The 15,017-nt window shown below is 49.7% G+C and overlaps 1 long non-coding RNA gene across 1 annotated transcript; it reads left to right on the forward strand.

The window, feature by feature from the left end:
- The first annotated feature begins 12,326 nt into the window (after window positions 1-12,326).
- Window positions 12,327-13,118, forward strand: LOC147352616 (uncharacterized). Its single transcript, XR_015148416.1, has 2 exons — window positions 12,327-12,462; window positions 12,864-13,118. It is a non-coding gene; the product is annotated as an uncharacterized LOC147352616 (long non-coding RNA).
- The last annotated feature ends 1,899 nt before the right edge of the window (window positions 13,119-15,017 follow it).

Genomic DNA, 15,017 nt, shown 5'->3' on the forward strand with positions numbered 1-15,017 from the left:
ACTCTATTGCTGTGCAGCCTTGAGTGAATCACTCAGTCTCTCTGGTCCTTATTCTTTTAAATCAATCATACGTGTCAAGGTACCTGGGACAAAGTAAAGGTTCTCAACACATGTTAGTTTCCCACCTCCTGGCCCCACCCTTTTTCATCTGAGGAATTTTAAGATTCCTGATGGTCTTATAGAATTATGGGCTCTTAGGATTGATGGTCTTATAGAATTATGGGCTCTCAGGATTAGAAGTTTTGAAAGACATCTGATCTAACTCCTGGTACCTCTGGTAGGTGGTCATTCAGTGTTCACTTGTACCTCTCTAATGATGAGAAACTCACTTCCTCACAAAGTAGGCCATTCTACTTTCAGACAGCTCTGTCTTAGAAAGAGCATCATTAACGAACACTTTGGCTTCCCAGAGCTTCCAACATAGACCCCAATTTGGCATCATGTGGTCAGTTCCCCTTGCCCCAGATGGTCGCTATATTCATAGCGACCTTCTCTAGGCTCAAAGTCACAGTTTCATGACCATCCTGCATGTGACTTGATTTCAAGCCTATTCACCCTCTTGGTTACCCTCCTCTGAGCTTGCTCCTCTTTGCCCAAAGATCTCTGGACATGGGGCATCAGAACACAGTAGGACTGTCATCTTCCTTTGCTTAGAACCTGTGCTTTTATTAATCACCCAACTTGGAAGCAGAGATCATGTTATTGTGACCTATGTCTCTCTCAACCCTAGCAAACATTTGATCATAGGAGGCAAGCCTGGGCAGGGGCAGAATTCTTCATAAATTTTATTTTACGTTTTTAAAAGCCTGCACTTAAAAAAAAAACACCATAAGTCAAGTCCAAGTACAACTGATAAGCTAGGGAAATGTTATTTACAACTCATACCGCCAGCAAAAGGCTAATGTCCTTAATAGATAAAGAGCATTCACAAATCAATATGAAAAAGCTCCACAACCTAATAGAAATATGAACAAAGAATAGTTGAGAGCTGCCAGAAAAGGACTCGAAAATTGCTCTTAAATATATGAAAAGATATTGATCTACATTCACCATAGAAAAAAGGGAATTTAAGTACATCATGTTCACCTGTCACATTGGAAAGCATCAAAAAGTTTGATAATATTTTGTTTTGAAAGGGCAAGGAAACACTCTTCTACATTGCAGCGGTAAATAGGTACCACCCCTCCAGGCAGAAATGTAGCTTTATCTCCCCCAGTTTAGAAATGCACTGGGACTCTTGTGGTGGTCAGTGGTTAAGAATCTGCCTGCCAGTGCAGGGGACACGAGTTCAATCCCTGGTCTGGGAAGATTCCACATGCCCCAGAGCAACTAAACCCATACACCACAACTATGGAATCCTTGCTCTAGAGACCGTGCTTTGCAACAAGAGAAGCCATCCCACTGAGAAGTCCTTGCAGTGCAATGAAGAGTAGCCTCTGCTCACCACACCTAGAGAAAGCCCGAGCACAGCAATGACGACCCAGAGAGGCCAAAAATAAGTAAAGTAAAAACGCTCAACCTTCTTTGATTTGGAGAGTCCACCTCTAAGAATGTATCTTGAAGATTTACTCACACATGCACATGAGAAATCTACCCTGGACTGGGGCAGGGGCTTCTGCCTATTTTGTTCACTATTCTGTCTTTAGTACCAGCACATAGTAGGTACTCAAATAAATGTCTGTTGAATGAATAGTGAATGAGTGGATGGATGAATATGTAAAATGACATATTTCAAGGTTACTCAGTGCAAGATTTTTGGTTAGAGCCAAAAATGAAAAATGATATAAGTGTGCAACTATAATTGAATAGTATACTGCTGTTAAAAAGATAAAGACAGCTCTCTATGTACCGGTATGTAAGGATTGCCAAGATATATTATTAAATGAGAAAAGCAAGTTGCAGGAAAATGTGTGTAAGAAAAAGGAAGCTTGATATTTGCTTGTCTGTGCATAGAACATTTCTGAAAGGAGGCTCCCAAAATGGCCAGTGTACTTGCTTCTAGGTGGAGAAGTTGGGGGCCCAGAGCGTGGAGTGGGGGGTGCATTGACATTTCAGTGTATTTTCTTTGATTCCTTTTGAATTTTAGGTCATGTGAATGTGTTATCTATTCAAATCAACAGACAATTCAAAATTTAAAAAGAATTTGAAAAATATTTTTAAAAAATAAAAAGAATTGGGCTCAGGAGTCAATCCTGTACCTTTGTGGACACATGTACCTACACCGTTTCTGAGGATGCACATGTATATGTGTGTGTGTGTGTATGTGCATTTCCAATTTACCTTGCTCACAACCCTAGACTAGTCTTTCTATATTAAATCCAGTTTCTGAGGGCTTCCTCTGATCAATAATTTTTTAAAAATTGAAGTATACCTGATTTACAATGTTGGGTTAGTTTCTGATATACAGCCAAGTGACTCAGTTGTTCATATATATACATATTCTTTTCATATTCTTTTCCATTATGGTTTATTACAGGATATTGACTGTGGTTTCTTGTGCTATATAGGAGGAGCTTGTTGTTTACCTATTTGAAATATAGTAGTTTGCATCTGCTAATCCCAAACTCCTAATTTATCCTTCCTCCACCTCCTTATCTCTTTGGTAACCATAAGTTTGTTTTCAACATCCGTGTGTCTGTTTCTGCTTTGTAAGTAAGTTCATCTGTGTTAAGTTTGAGTTTGACATAAGTGATATTGTGTGGTATTTGTGTCTTTCTGACTTACTTCACTTTAGTGTGATAATCTCTAGATCCATCCATGTTACTTCAGAGGGCATTATTTCGTTCTTTTGTTATGGGTGAGCACTATTCCAGTCTACACTTTATCCATTCATCTGTTGATGGACAATTGGGTTGCTTCCATGTCTTGACTAATGTCAACAGTGCTGCTATGAACATTGGAGTGCAAAAATCTTTTGAATTATAATTTTCTCCAGATATATGCCCAGGAGTGGGATTTCTGTATTATTTGGCAATTTTATTTTTAGTTTTTTGAGGAATCTTCACCCTGTTTTCAATAGCAGCTGCACCAATTTACTTTCTTATCAACAGTGTAGGAGGCTTCCCTTGGCTCCACACCCTCTCCAGCATTTGCTATTTGTAGACTTCTTGTTTCTTTGTTTCTTGGCCACATGTTTGGTTTCTTTGCTTTTTGGCCACTCCATGCAGTATGCGGAACTTCTGTGACCAGGGATCAAACCCAGGTCCTCCGCAGGGGAAGTGCAGAATCTTCCAGGCAAGTCCTGTAGGCTCTTTTTAATGATAACCATTCTGACCAGTGTGAGGTGATACTCAGTGTAGTTTTGGTTTGCATTTCTCTAATAATTAGTGATGTGACCAATAGTCTTTAATAGTCCCTATTGTCCGTAAAGTCCAAACTCCTTGTCCTGGGTCTTGGAATCATCTGTTCTTTGACCCCACCTTCCACCACTCCCTCCACATGATATTTGCCCCAGAAAAATGGAGCTACCTTCTCTTTCTGTGCCTACCTGCCAATCTCTCCCCTGAACCTTGGAGTGTGCTCCTTGGGACACCAAGAACCCCCTTATCCTCCCTTGGGCATTGAAGAGTGAACCCCTACTCTTCAATGCCCATCACACACCTCCTTTCCCAGGAGGGCTGCCTTGATGCCTTAAGCTGGAAGTGATCTCTCACTTTTTTTTTTCCTGCTTCTGTCTTACAGCATTAGGTTTCTTTAAAACTCATTTTAAAGCTATATCCATCCCTGGAAACTGTCCTAAGCTACTGGAAGGAAGGCAGAGTTCTGTCTGCATTGTCCTCAGAGCCTAATAAAATACCAGGCACACAGTAGGTATGTAAGAGATGCTGGAGGAACAGATATGCTTAAATCTAGGTGGTGGGTGATAAGTCAGTCTGGACTGTCATTATCGTCTTCACTGTCCCCGGAAGGCCTTTTCCATACCTCCTTGCACACGGCCTGGGAGGGACCTTCTAGAGGGTGGCTCAGCCTGAACCCACTGCCGCCCATCCACGCCCAGCAGCCTGGCCACAGAAAAGGGGCCCAGACGTGACCAGACGGTGAGGCAGCCGCATTCCAGACGGATGAGGCATGCCTGGGAAATCACATGTCTGGCTCACTGACCCACCTGCAGCCACTGAAGCTTTGCAGACCCTCAGGCTGACCTGGGGTTCGAGTCCTCTTTCTCCCCGTGTGCAAACAGCCACTCGCTGAGTCTCCAGGTCCTCACCTACTGAAGGGGAGCGGCAGGACCTGCCGCAGTGCTGCTGGGAGGACTGGTGAGAACTTCTAGTAGGCGCCTTGCTGAGGGCCTGGCATCTGGCTTGTTCTCTGGGGTTGATTACGCTGGAACCCAGCTGCCAAGCTGCACACATGCAGGCCACATCAGCCCATGCTAAACCTAGAAAGGTACATGAATTGCCAAAAACCCCATATGCCAAGCAGCACTTTATTGCAAAGCCAAACAGATTTTTTTGGCTCGACTGTTGTTGAGGATTATTTAGCCACAGTTAACACTCTGTTGGAGAAGGCAATGGCACCCCACTCCAGTACTCTTGCCTGGAAAATCCCATGGACGGAGGAGCCTGGTAGGCTGCAAGCCCATGGGGTCACACAGAGTCGGACACGACTGAGCAACTTCACTTTCACTTTTCACTTTCATGCATTGGAGAAGGAAATGGCAACCCACTCCAGTGTTCTTGCCTGAAGAATCCCAGGGACGGGGAAGCCTGGTGGGCTGCCGTCTATGGGGTTGCACAGAGTTGGACACGACTGAAGCGACTTAGCAGCAGCAACACTCTGTTGGTGAGAACACTGAAGATCTATCTACCCAGGGTGTGGCCTGTAATGTGGATTAATGGGTGACCATGTATCCACATACAGGCCTGTGCACATCTATGTGGACACACGATGCTCGTGCTAATTGTGTAAAGGTGCGAGCACGTACGTGTTCACGGGCATGTGGAGTCACGCGTGTGGGTGTCTGTGTGCATGCCCCTGTGTCCACACATGGATGTATTTGCATCAGTCAGTCATGCGATGGTACTGGCTGGGGCCCCAGGTAGAAAAGAACACGCTACCTGAAGGAATAAAGGCTGGTTAGAGAAATATTGAGAAAAGATAGGGCAAAAGAGGAAAAACGAAATGGGGAGACTGGACTCACGTAGGGGTCCTGTCTTTGACTCTGTGTTTCCAGTGCTAGGGGTGCAGATCCTTGGTCAGGGAATTAAGATCCCACATGAGCCGCAGCGAGGCCAAAAAAAAGGAAATAGACTAAAAATGTGAGGGTGGAGTGAAAGGCAGTAGCGTGGGGGAGCTTGAAGCATGAACTTGGAACCTTTCCTGGGTTTGAACCCTTCCTTTGCCAATTCCTATGGGTTTCTCTGGCTCAGCGGTAAAGAATCTGCTTGCAGTGTAGGAGACCTGGGTTTGATCCCTGGCTCTGGAACATCCCCTGGAGGAGGAAATGGCAACCCACTCCAGTATGCTTGTCTCAAAAATCCCATGGAGATGAGCCTGGCGAGCTGCCGTAGGTACATGGGGTCTCAAAGAGTCAGACACGACTGCGCGACGAACACTTTCACTCTGCCAGTTCCTAGCTTGTGACCTTGGACAGGTCATTCAACTCCCTCTGCCTCCGTGTCTCATCTGTAAACTGGGGATCAGAATAAGAGCGTCTACTGATTACTGTTGGGAGGACCAAGTGAGTCAGTTTGCGTGAAGGGCTTAATGGGGCCCGGTGCCGAGTGAGTGCTGCTTCAGGGGGTGGGGGCAGCCCACCAGCCGCTTCCCTTCTCCCCTCTGCTTCCTTTCTCTCCCATCTAGGATGCGGGCCCCCAGCTCTCCCCCAGCCCCCACACTCACACCGCACTCCCTGAGTCCTGGTCTTTGCCAGAGCCAGGCTGGGGGTAGGAGGTACGTGCTATTGGCAGGGAAAGAAAGCCAAAGCGAGCGGGAGGAGGCAGAGATGCTGGCTTGGAGAGGTTGCCTTTTTTTTTTTTTTCTCGTTTCCCCAGCCATGCTCCCAGAGGCGGGAGGTTTGGGGCCAGGGGGTGGGGAGCAGTGGGAGGGCTCCAAAGAACAGACAAACCCAGCCGTTCCCTGGTGGGCTGGGGGTCAGGCCCCCTCCTCGCTCCATCTGCCTCAGCGGCAGCCTGTGCCATCCGGCTTTGCCAGCCCAGCGCAGCCGAGGCCAGCGGGCTGGGATCCCAGGCCGAGCCAGCTCCCGCCCAGCTAGGGGTGGGACTGGGCTGCTGCGCAGGGTCTAGGAAGGGTTCTACTGCTTTGTTTTATTTTTCCAAAGCTCCTCTTTGCCCTCAGAGCCCTGATCTTCCCCAGCCCTGGGGCCCTGACTCTGCCCGGTGCCAGTCTCTGGCTGTCTCGTCTGTCCCTACATCTCTGCCACCACCTGCCCGGGGTCTCCTGCCAGCTCCGGGCTCAGGAAGCATCAGGCCCTGTCAGCCTCAGCTCCTGCACACATCCTTCCCTACCCCCTGGCTGAAGGCTGGCAGCCCCAGCATCTGGAGGGGCTGGCTCTCTGCTCCTGCTGCCCCAGACCCAGGGTCCCCCACCCTGTTCCCCACCCCTCCTTCTCCTCGCCTCCCTCCCCAGTGACTAGAGTCCTCTTCCCTCCCCTCTGCCTCCTCCTTGCCCAGGACAGCTTGCTTCCCTCCAGGCCTTGGCTGGAGGCTCACAATGAAAGGGCCTCCCCCACAGACTGGGAGGTGGAGAATCACCATGGCAACCAAGCAAGCCTCTCCTCCCTCCCCTCCCCTTCCTCTCCTGGCTTCCCTGAAGGGGCTAGAGGTCTGATGGGGAGTTCCTGCTCTCAGGGACACAGATGGGTTGGAGAAGGACAGGAGGACTGGAGTAGCCAATGGGACATTTGTTAGAGAGATGGGCCTTGGGGAGATGGCCGACTGTGGGACCGAAACTTTTGAGGGGCAGGGTCCAAGTGTGTGACTAGCAGGGCCTCAGCCACCAGTTGAGTATCCAAACGTGGCTGTGATCCATCTGGGCAGCCTGCTCAATACCGATCCCCAGGCCCCATTATAGACACGCAAAAGCCCAGTCTCTACAGTGGGTCCTAGTTTAGTCGCTAAGTCATGTCTGACTTTTTTGTGACCCCATAGACTATAGCCCACCAGACTCCTCTGTCCGTGGGTTTTCCCAGGCAAGAATACTGCAGTGGGTTGCTGTTTTAAAGGTTTTCCCCAGGTGATCCTGTATATATCAAAGTTGAAGACCCACCAATATATAGAAGGATGGAATATGACGGTTGTTGTCATTTAGTTGCTAAGTTGTGTCTGACTCTTTTGCTATCCTGCAGATTGTAGCCTGCCAGACTCCTCTGTCCATGGAAAGTGAAAGTCCCTCAGTCATGTCCGACTCTTTGCGACCCCATGGATTATACAGTCCATGGAATTCTCCAGGCCAGAATACTAGAGTGGGTAGCCTTTCCCTTCTCCAAGGGATCTTCCCAACCCAGGGATTGAACCCAGGTCTCCCACATTGCAGGCAGATTCTTTACCAACTGAGCCACAAGGGAAGCCCAAGATTGCTGGAGTGGATAGTATATCCATGGATATATATTTAAATCTGTATATACATTTAAATCTGGCTTCCCTGGTGGCTCAGTGGTCACCTGCCAATGCAAGCAACAGGTTTGATCCCTGGATTGGGAAGACAGCCTGGAGGAGAGAATGACAATCCACTCCAGTATTCTTGCCTGGGACATTCTATGGACAGAGGAGCCTGGCAAGCTACTGTCCACAGAAGTCACCAAGAGTTGGATATGACTTAGGGACTAAACAACAGCAATATGTTTAAACCCTAGCTTGGCCACATAAGTCAGGTGGCAAGTCTTGTAATGCTCCAAGGCTCAGTTTTCCTTCTGTAAAATGGGATAATAGTTCCAGCTCCATCGGGCCTCATGAGAATTGGCCCCGGAGGATAAAGCACCTTAACACCAAGCTGGATGGCCACTGCCTCCTGCTCTGGGCTCTGCCATCTCCAGGGGGACAGGCAGAGCCTGTGGGGAAGTGTGACCTCCTCCTCCAGGCCCTGCCACCACTGGAAGACACTGTGAATTCTCCACACCAGAGCAACACGAAATCATTAAGGCAAAACAATAAATAAAGGCCTAGAAGTTATTACAGAGCTGACAGCGCACAACGGCGTCCTGCAAAGCAAATATGAATTATTTCCAAACATTTTAAAATGAAAAATCCTCTCTTCTTCCTGCCCAGCCCTGTAATCCATTAACTCCTCTTTCCACCCCCATCGCCCAAGTGAAGACTGGCCAGACCAGAGGGTCCCAGAATAGGGCTTCCTGTGCCCTGGGAGGGCCTGGTCTTCCTGTCACATCAGCCTGCAAGCCAGCCTGCTACTCCTCTGGCCTGAACACTTCTGGGTCACTAAAATCACCTCCTTGTTCCTTGTCTCCACCTGGAATCTGTGATCACTTCCTGCCTGATGTACACAATGTTTGAGGTTTACAGAGAACCCCCAAGGGCTCCAGGAAGATGGGCTCTACTCTTCCCATTTTCCCATGGGGTGCCAGGTCCACAAGGGCTCAGAGACAAGGCGCGGGGCTGGTCAATGGTGGCGCTATGACTCAAACCTGGGTCTTCTCACTCCAGGTTTAAATGAAATTAAGTGAGACAGTGTATGCAGAGGAACTTGCATGGCATCCTTTAAGAGTTATCATTATTGTTGCCATTATTATTATTGCTAAGTACTCTTTCTAATAAGCCCTGGTTATCCAGAACTCTGAGGGCACTGCTGTGGCCATCTGCCAAGCTGGTTCCGTACCCCTTCCTTGTTCTGCTGCTAACAGCACCCCTTCCCTCTAGAGTACCACCCTCCCCTTTCCATGTCACTTGATGAGCTGCCAGTCCCTGGACCATGCCCTCTCCTGGCCTCCAGCACAGACATGAGATCCAGACCTGTTCCATCATAGTGCCCCATCCTTCCAGCCATGGGATTGGACTGCACTGGAACCATCAGAATACTTCGCTGGCATTTTCAATACAGATTCTCAGAGAGACAAGATTCCTTCCTCTCCCATACCAGCTTAATGGGACATGACCTATCCCTTCCCACGGTCCCTGACCCAACATGAGGAAGCCATCAGGAGGAGGCAAGAATGTGGGTGGCATGTAGAGAGAAGCGGAGGAGATCTGATGATATTGCTTAAGTCCCTAAATCTAGCTGCACCCAAAGGCAGCCCCACCTGCCCTTCGCACTTACACAGACCAAGAATCTGTCCTTTTGGATTAAGCTTGATTGGGTTGGGTGTTAATCACCTGCTCTGGTGGGTACAGGTGCTGTGTGTGCATGTGTGTGTACTCAGTACACGTCCTTCAGCAGTGAGGGTGACCTCATCACCTCCTAATCCCTCCAGGGATGTGGGGGGCTGAGTGTGCCCTGGACCAGGAGATCAATCTCAGGAGTATAATCCCTATGGAGCTGTTGATTCACCCTCACAGTGATTGGGAGCAAGTTCCCACTTCTTCTGTGGACCTTAGCTTCCTCATTTGTAAAATGAAGGTTAGGACCACATCATCCCAAAGAGATCTTGTACTGCTCATGTTCTAGAATTCACTCCTTAGGCCATGAGTGCTCAAAATGGGTCACAAGGCCTGCCAAACTCCCACCCCTGCCAGCTTCTTCACTGTCATCTGCCACAATTCTCCCATCATCCCCTTGTATTCTGCTGCTGCTGCTAAATCGCTTCAGTTGTGTCTGACTCTGTGTGACCCCATGGACTGCAGCCTCCCAGGCTCCTCCGTCCATGGGATTTTCCAGGCAAGAGTACTGGAGTGGGTTGCCATTGCCTTCTCCGCCTTGTACTCTACACGCCTCTGAAGTTCTAAATTCTCATGTACTTGTAATTCCTTGAACAAACTATTCATCCATCTGTCTGTCTATCCACTCATCCATCCATCTACCTACCCACCCATCCATCCATCCATCCACCCACCCATCCATACACCCACCCATCCACCCACCCATCCATACACCCACCCATCCACCCACCCATCCATCCATCCAACCACTCACCCATCCATCCATCCACCCACCCACCCATCCATCCACTCACCTATCCATCCATCCATCCACCCACCCATCCATCCATCCATCCATCTACCCACCCATCCATCCATCCACTCACCCATCCATCCATCCACCCACCCATGCACCCACCCATCCATCCAACCATTCACCCATCCATCCATCCACTCACCCATCCATCCATCCACTCACCCATCCATCCATCCATCCATCCACCCACCCATCCATCCATCCATCCACCCATCCATCCATCCATCCATCCAACCATCCATCCACTCACCTTATCCATTCATCCACTCACCCATCCATCCATGCATTCCTCATCCATCCACTCACTCATCCATCCATCCATTCACCCATCCATCCATCCACTCACCCATTCATCCAACCACTCATCCATCCATCCATCCACTCACTCATCCACTCACCCATCCATCCATCCATTCATCCACCCATCTGTCCATCCATCCACTCACCTGTTCATCCACCCACACATGCATTGAGATCCTGACATGTGTCAGGCACTATCCTAGATGCAATGGGTACGACATAGTCATTGCCTTCGTGGAGCAAACAAGTGAACACAAGTGTGTTGAGAGTTAGGAGAAGGAGACAAAAGATTCCATGGCAGCATGTAGAAGGCAGCATGTAGCTCTCTCTGAGAAATCCATAGTTCTTTAAGAAAAGAAGGTTGAACAGGAAGTAGTCAATGGAAGGAGGACAAGAACATCTCAGGCAACTGGCTCAGCATAGAGAGTGTTAGGGGTTAAAGAAACTCATAAAGGAAAGTGTAGAGTTAGCAAAAAGGTAGACACACATCTCTGTATGGTCAGAGATGTTGGCAGGAGGCAGGCAATGAGACAAACCCTTTGTCACTCTATCTACTTGGCAAACTCCTATTCATCCTTAGAAACCCTGCCAAGATATTACCTCCTCTAGGAAGTGCTCTCCATGACCCTAGAGTGAATCCCTCTTTCCTTTGAAGATGGCTTGCACTCTTGTAATTGGACCTGTTCCCCTGCCCTTTGTGACCTCTTGCCATGTTCATCTCTCCTCTTGGAATATATGTTCCTTTAGAGCACGAAGCTGTTTGTAGTTGCAGTGCCTGGCTCGTGTGGTGCCTCTCCTCAATAAATGCTTCCAGACTGAGTGGATTCACATGGTGTGTGTACAGCCACGAGATAACTATGTTTGTGTTTAAGAAAGGGGTGGGAGGAGTGACGGGCATGTTTGTGGGTATCTGTTGCTTGGATTTAAATTCAACATTTCCAGAGGGCTGTTTGGAGTCAGTGGACTGTGACAAACTGCTGACCATTTTCTCAACACCAAGAAAACTCCCTCGGCTGGGGTGGGGTGGGCGGTGTGATGCCAGCTGGGCTCTCTCACACCTTCTTGCTTTCCTGACCCCTCTTGACCCAGCCCACTTGGGGGCCCTCAGCTCTGCAGGGATCTGTGGCCAGGTGAGGTAGGAGACAGAGCTGGGTCTCCTCCTGGTGCCCAGTAGCCATCGGCCGAGCTGGTTTCTTTGGTCGAGAAGCTGATCAATGGGAGCCTGAGGCCCCAGGCCAGGGGAGGCCCTTCGTGCTAATCCATATCGACTGCTCCCTCCTTTGCCTGCCAATTTGTATCAGGCTGTTGTCTGTGTTGGTGATGAAGAGCCTTGCTCCCACTCCCAGGGATCAGTGCAGGCAGCAGAGGCTTGGAGGAGACAAGGTGGGTAAAGGCTGCTTCACCAGCCGAGCTCCATTGGAAAAGGGCTGCCTCACGTTCTTTCCTTCTTTTTTAATATTTATTTATGTGGCTGTGTTGAGTCTTGGTTACAGGATGTCTGCTCTCCAGCTGTGGTGTGTGGGCTCAGCAGTTGAGGCTTGTGGGATCTTTGTTCCCTGAGCAGGGATTGAACCCATATCACCTGCCTTGGAAGTTGGATTCTTAACCACTGGACCACCAGAGAAATCCCTGCCTCAATGTTTTTCTTAAAAAAAATTTTTTTTTAATTAATTTATTTTGGCTCTGCTGGCTCTTCATTCCTGCACGTGGACTTTCTCGAGTTTTCGTGAGCAGGGCGGCTCTCTAGTTGCAGTGCGCGGGTTTCTCACTGCAGTGGCTTCTCTTGCTGTGGAGCACAGGCTCCAGGGTGCACAGGCTTCAGCAGTTGTGGGTCCCAGACTCTAGAGCACAGGCTCAGTAGTTGTGGCACATGGGCTGAGTTGCCCCGAGGCATGTGGCATCTTCTGAGACTAGGGATCGAGACTGTGTCTCCTGTATTGGCAGACAGATTCTTCACTGTGGAGCCACCAGGAAGCCCTTGCTTCAGTGTTCCTGATCTTCTTTATCTACATAGACTCAGAGGTGCCTGGGCCTTTCATGAAGCAAGAGAGGACCGCCAGCAGAAGGGCAGATCAAAAAGTAAGCACTTCCCTGCCCACACTCAACCATGTCACCTGCAAGCCAGGCCCAGAACAGAGCCTCTCTGCAGTCCCGGCAACCCCAGGGCAGGATACCCCACTCCGGTCCCTTCTGTCCATCAAGAAGCATACAGCTCAACCCATGCCTTCAGGTCAGGAGGAAGTTGCTGGCATTTGCGTGTGTGTGTGTTGGGCCAGGCGGGGAGGGGGAGGTGTCTGCTATGTGCAGGCTCCTGGCTCAGTCACATTTAATTCTCTCCACAATCCTGGACAGATGCTATTATTATCTCCATTTAGGAGATGGGAAAACTGAGACTTCAAGAAGTTCAGAACCATGACTGAGAACCCAGAGCTTCTGCTCTCTTTTCTCCTTCTCTCCTTTTCTGCCTCCCTAACGTACAGATGCCTGGCCTCCAAGAGCCACCACATCAAGGCAGGAGACAAGGCAAGCCTGAAGATACAAACAACCTCCATTTATGAAAATGTGACCTACAAGCACCGCGCCCCCCAACAACTGCCCCGGAGGTTCCCAGTCCTCAGCCAAGACTCTACTTCTGAAGATGCCTGGCTCCTCTGTTGCAGGAAGGGGGGCCCCTTCCAGGGCCTGAGAGTGGACTCTTGTCTAACACTTAGAAATAAATTGTCTCAGGAAACACCCGTGCTGACAAAGCAAGAGACTTTATTGGGAAGGTGCATCTGGGTGGCGGAGAAGGTGATGGCACCCCATTCCAGTACTCTTGCCTGGAAAATCCCATGGACGGAGGAGCCTGATAGGCTGCAGTCCATGGGGTCGCGAAGAGTCAGACACGACTGAAGTGACTTAGCAGCAGCAGCAGCACCTGGGCGGAGAACAGTTAGGTTAAGGGAACCCAGGAGAACAGCTCTGCCATGTGCTTGCAGCCTTGGGTGTTTTGGTGATGGGATTAGTTTCTGGGTTGTCTCTGGCCAATCATTCTGACTCAAGGTCCTTCCTGGTGGTACATGCATCGTCAGCCAAGATGGACGCCAGCGAGGAGGATTCTGGGAGGTGCAAGGATATGTGGCATCTCCTTTTGACCTTTCTCAAGCTCTTCCGGTTGGTGGTGGCTTGTTAGTTCCACGTTCCTTACCAGGACTGCCTGTTGTAAAATAACTCACACAAATGGTTACTATGATGCCTGGCCAGGGTGGGTGGTTTCAGTCAATGTGCTTCCCCAGTACTTCTTCTTCCTCTTCCACTCCTTCTAGTCACTGGCCACCCCACCCCCGCCTCCAAATCCATTCTTTCTTCTCTTGCCTTGTACCACTGCCACTCTGGGGTGAGAGGGAAGAAAGGAGCTCAGATCCTGTGCCTAGAGGCTCATGTTGCCCTAGAGTGACCTCTCCCTTGCCTTTCCCAAGGTGACCGTAACCTTGAACAGATCATTTAAGCTCTCTGAGACTCAGTTTCCTCACTAGTGAAATGAGGCTACACTTCCCAGAATTTTATAAAGGATATGAAATGTGCCCGTGTGACCAGTGCTATGTTGCAGGCACTCAAGGAATGTTTAAAATAAAAATTAAAATGATGAGTTAGAGTTTGACAGGAAGGGGTGGGGGTCTGAGGTGGGTGGGGCTGGTGGGCGAGGAGGGGCTGGAGGGATGAGGGGAGTTGGGTGGTGCCCAGGGCCGGGCGGAGACTGTCAGTCTGCGTCACGGGAGCAAGGCTGGGGAGGGTACTGAATGCCCAGCTGACTTTGGACTTCGTCCTATGGATTAATGGTTTCCACACATGGAGTCCTTTGTTCAATTAGGTCCTGTTTGGAAGTCCAATAGGGCCAGCAGATAAATGGTTGCATTGAGCCTGGGGGGGCGGGGGGGGGGCGGGTTCCAGAGTCCTGATTTCAACTCCCTCTCCGCTGCTGGTCCTAGGAAGGGCTCCCTGGAATTCAGAGAGTTACGCTGAGCAGGTTGTCAAAGTGAACAGGGCTAAGTGAGAGGGCTCAGCGTCCCTGTCCCGAGGCTCAGTGGACACGGCCAACTATCGCCCTCATGAGCACCCCCATCCTCACCCTGCATATAAGCTGATTGTGGCACCTGCTAGGAAGACTTGGTCCAATTATCGGTTCTCTCCCTGCATCAGGGCAAGAGTCCCTAGGGAAACACTGGGAAATGAAACTGGGTGTCCCCAGTGGGGTCCAGGTGAGGGGGTTCACTGGTTCTCACTGCCAGCATCAAGTCCCCAAGGTGGGTGCCTTGTGGGGGTGCAGCACTTGCTTAATGGCTTATTTTGTTCCCTCCAGCAGGTACCCACTGCTAATGACGGGTCATGCTTTGAGGGTGGGGGGTGGAGTGGGGTGGGAATTCCTTTCCTCTGCTCCGCTTCTCCATCTGACAGGCTTCCACTGGTCATTAGTCCTCAGCTGGGACATGGCTTTTTCCAGAACGTCTTCTTTGTCCTCTTCCACTCTGGAGGGGACGTTCCTCCTCCGTGCCTCCACAGCACTGGGCTAGGCTCTCTGTGCAGCAAGCTGTAATTGAGGACTCATTTCTCTCTCTTCTCTGCTAACTTTTGGAGGGCAGGGATCTTACCACCGG

The sequence above is a fragment of the Bos grunniens genome, chromosome 19 (assembly GCF_055505025.1).
Source record: "Bos grunniens cultivar Pamir isolate PY7600 chromosome 19, Bosgru_T2T1.0, whole genome shotgun sequence".
NCBI lineage: Eukaryota > Metazoa > Chordata > Mammalia > Artiodactyla > Bovidae > Bos > Bos grunniens.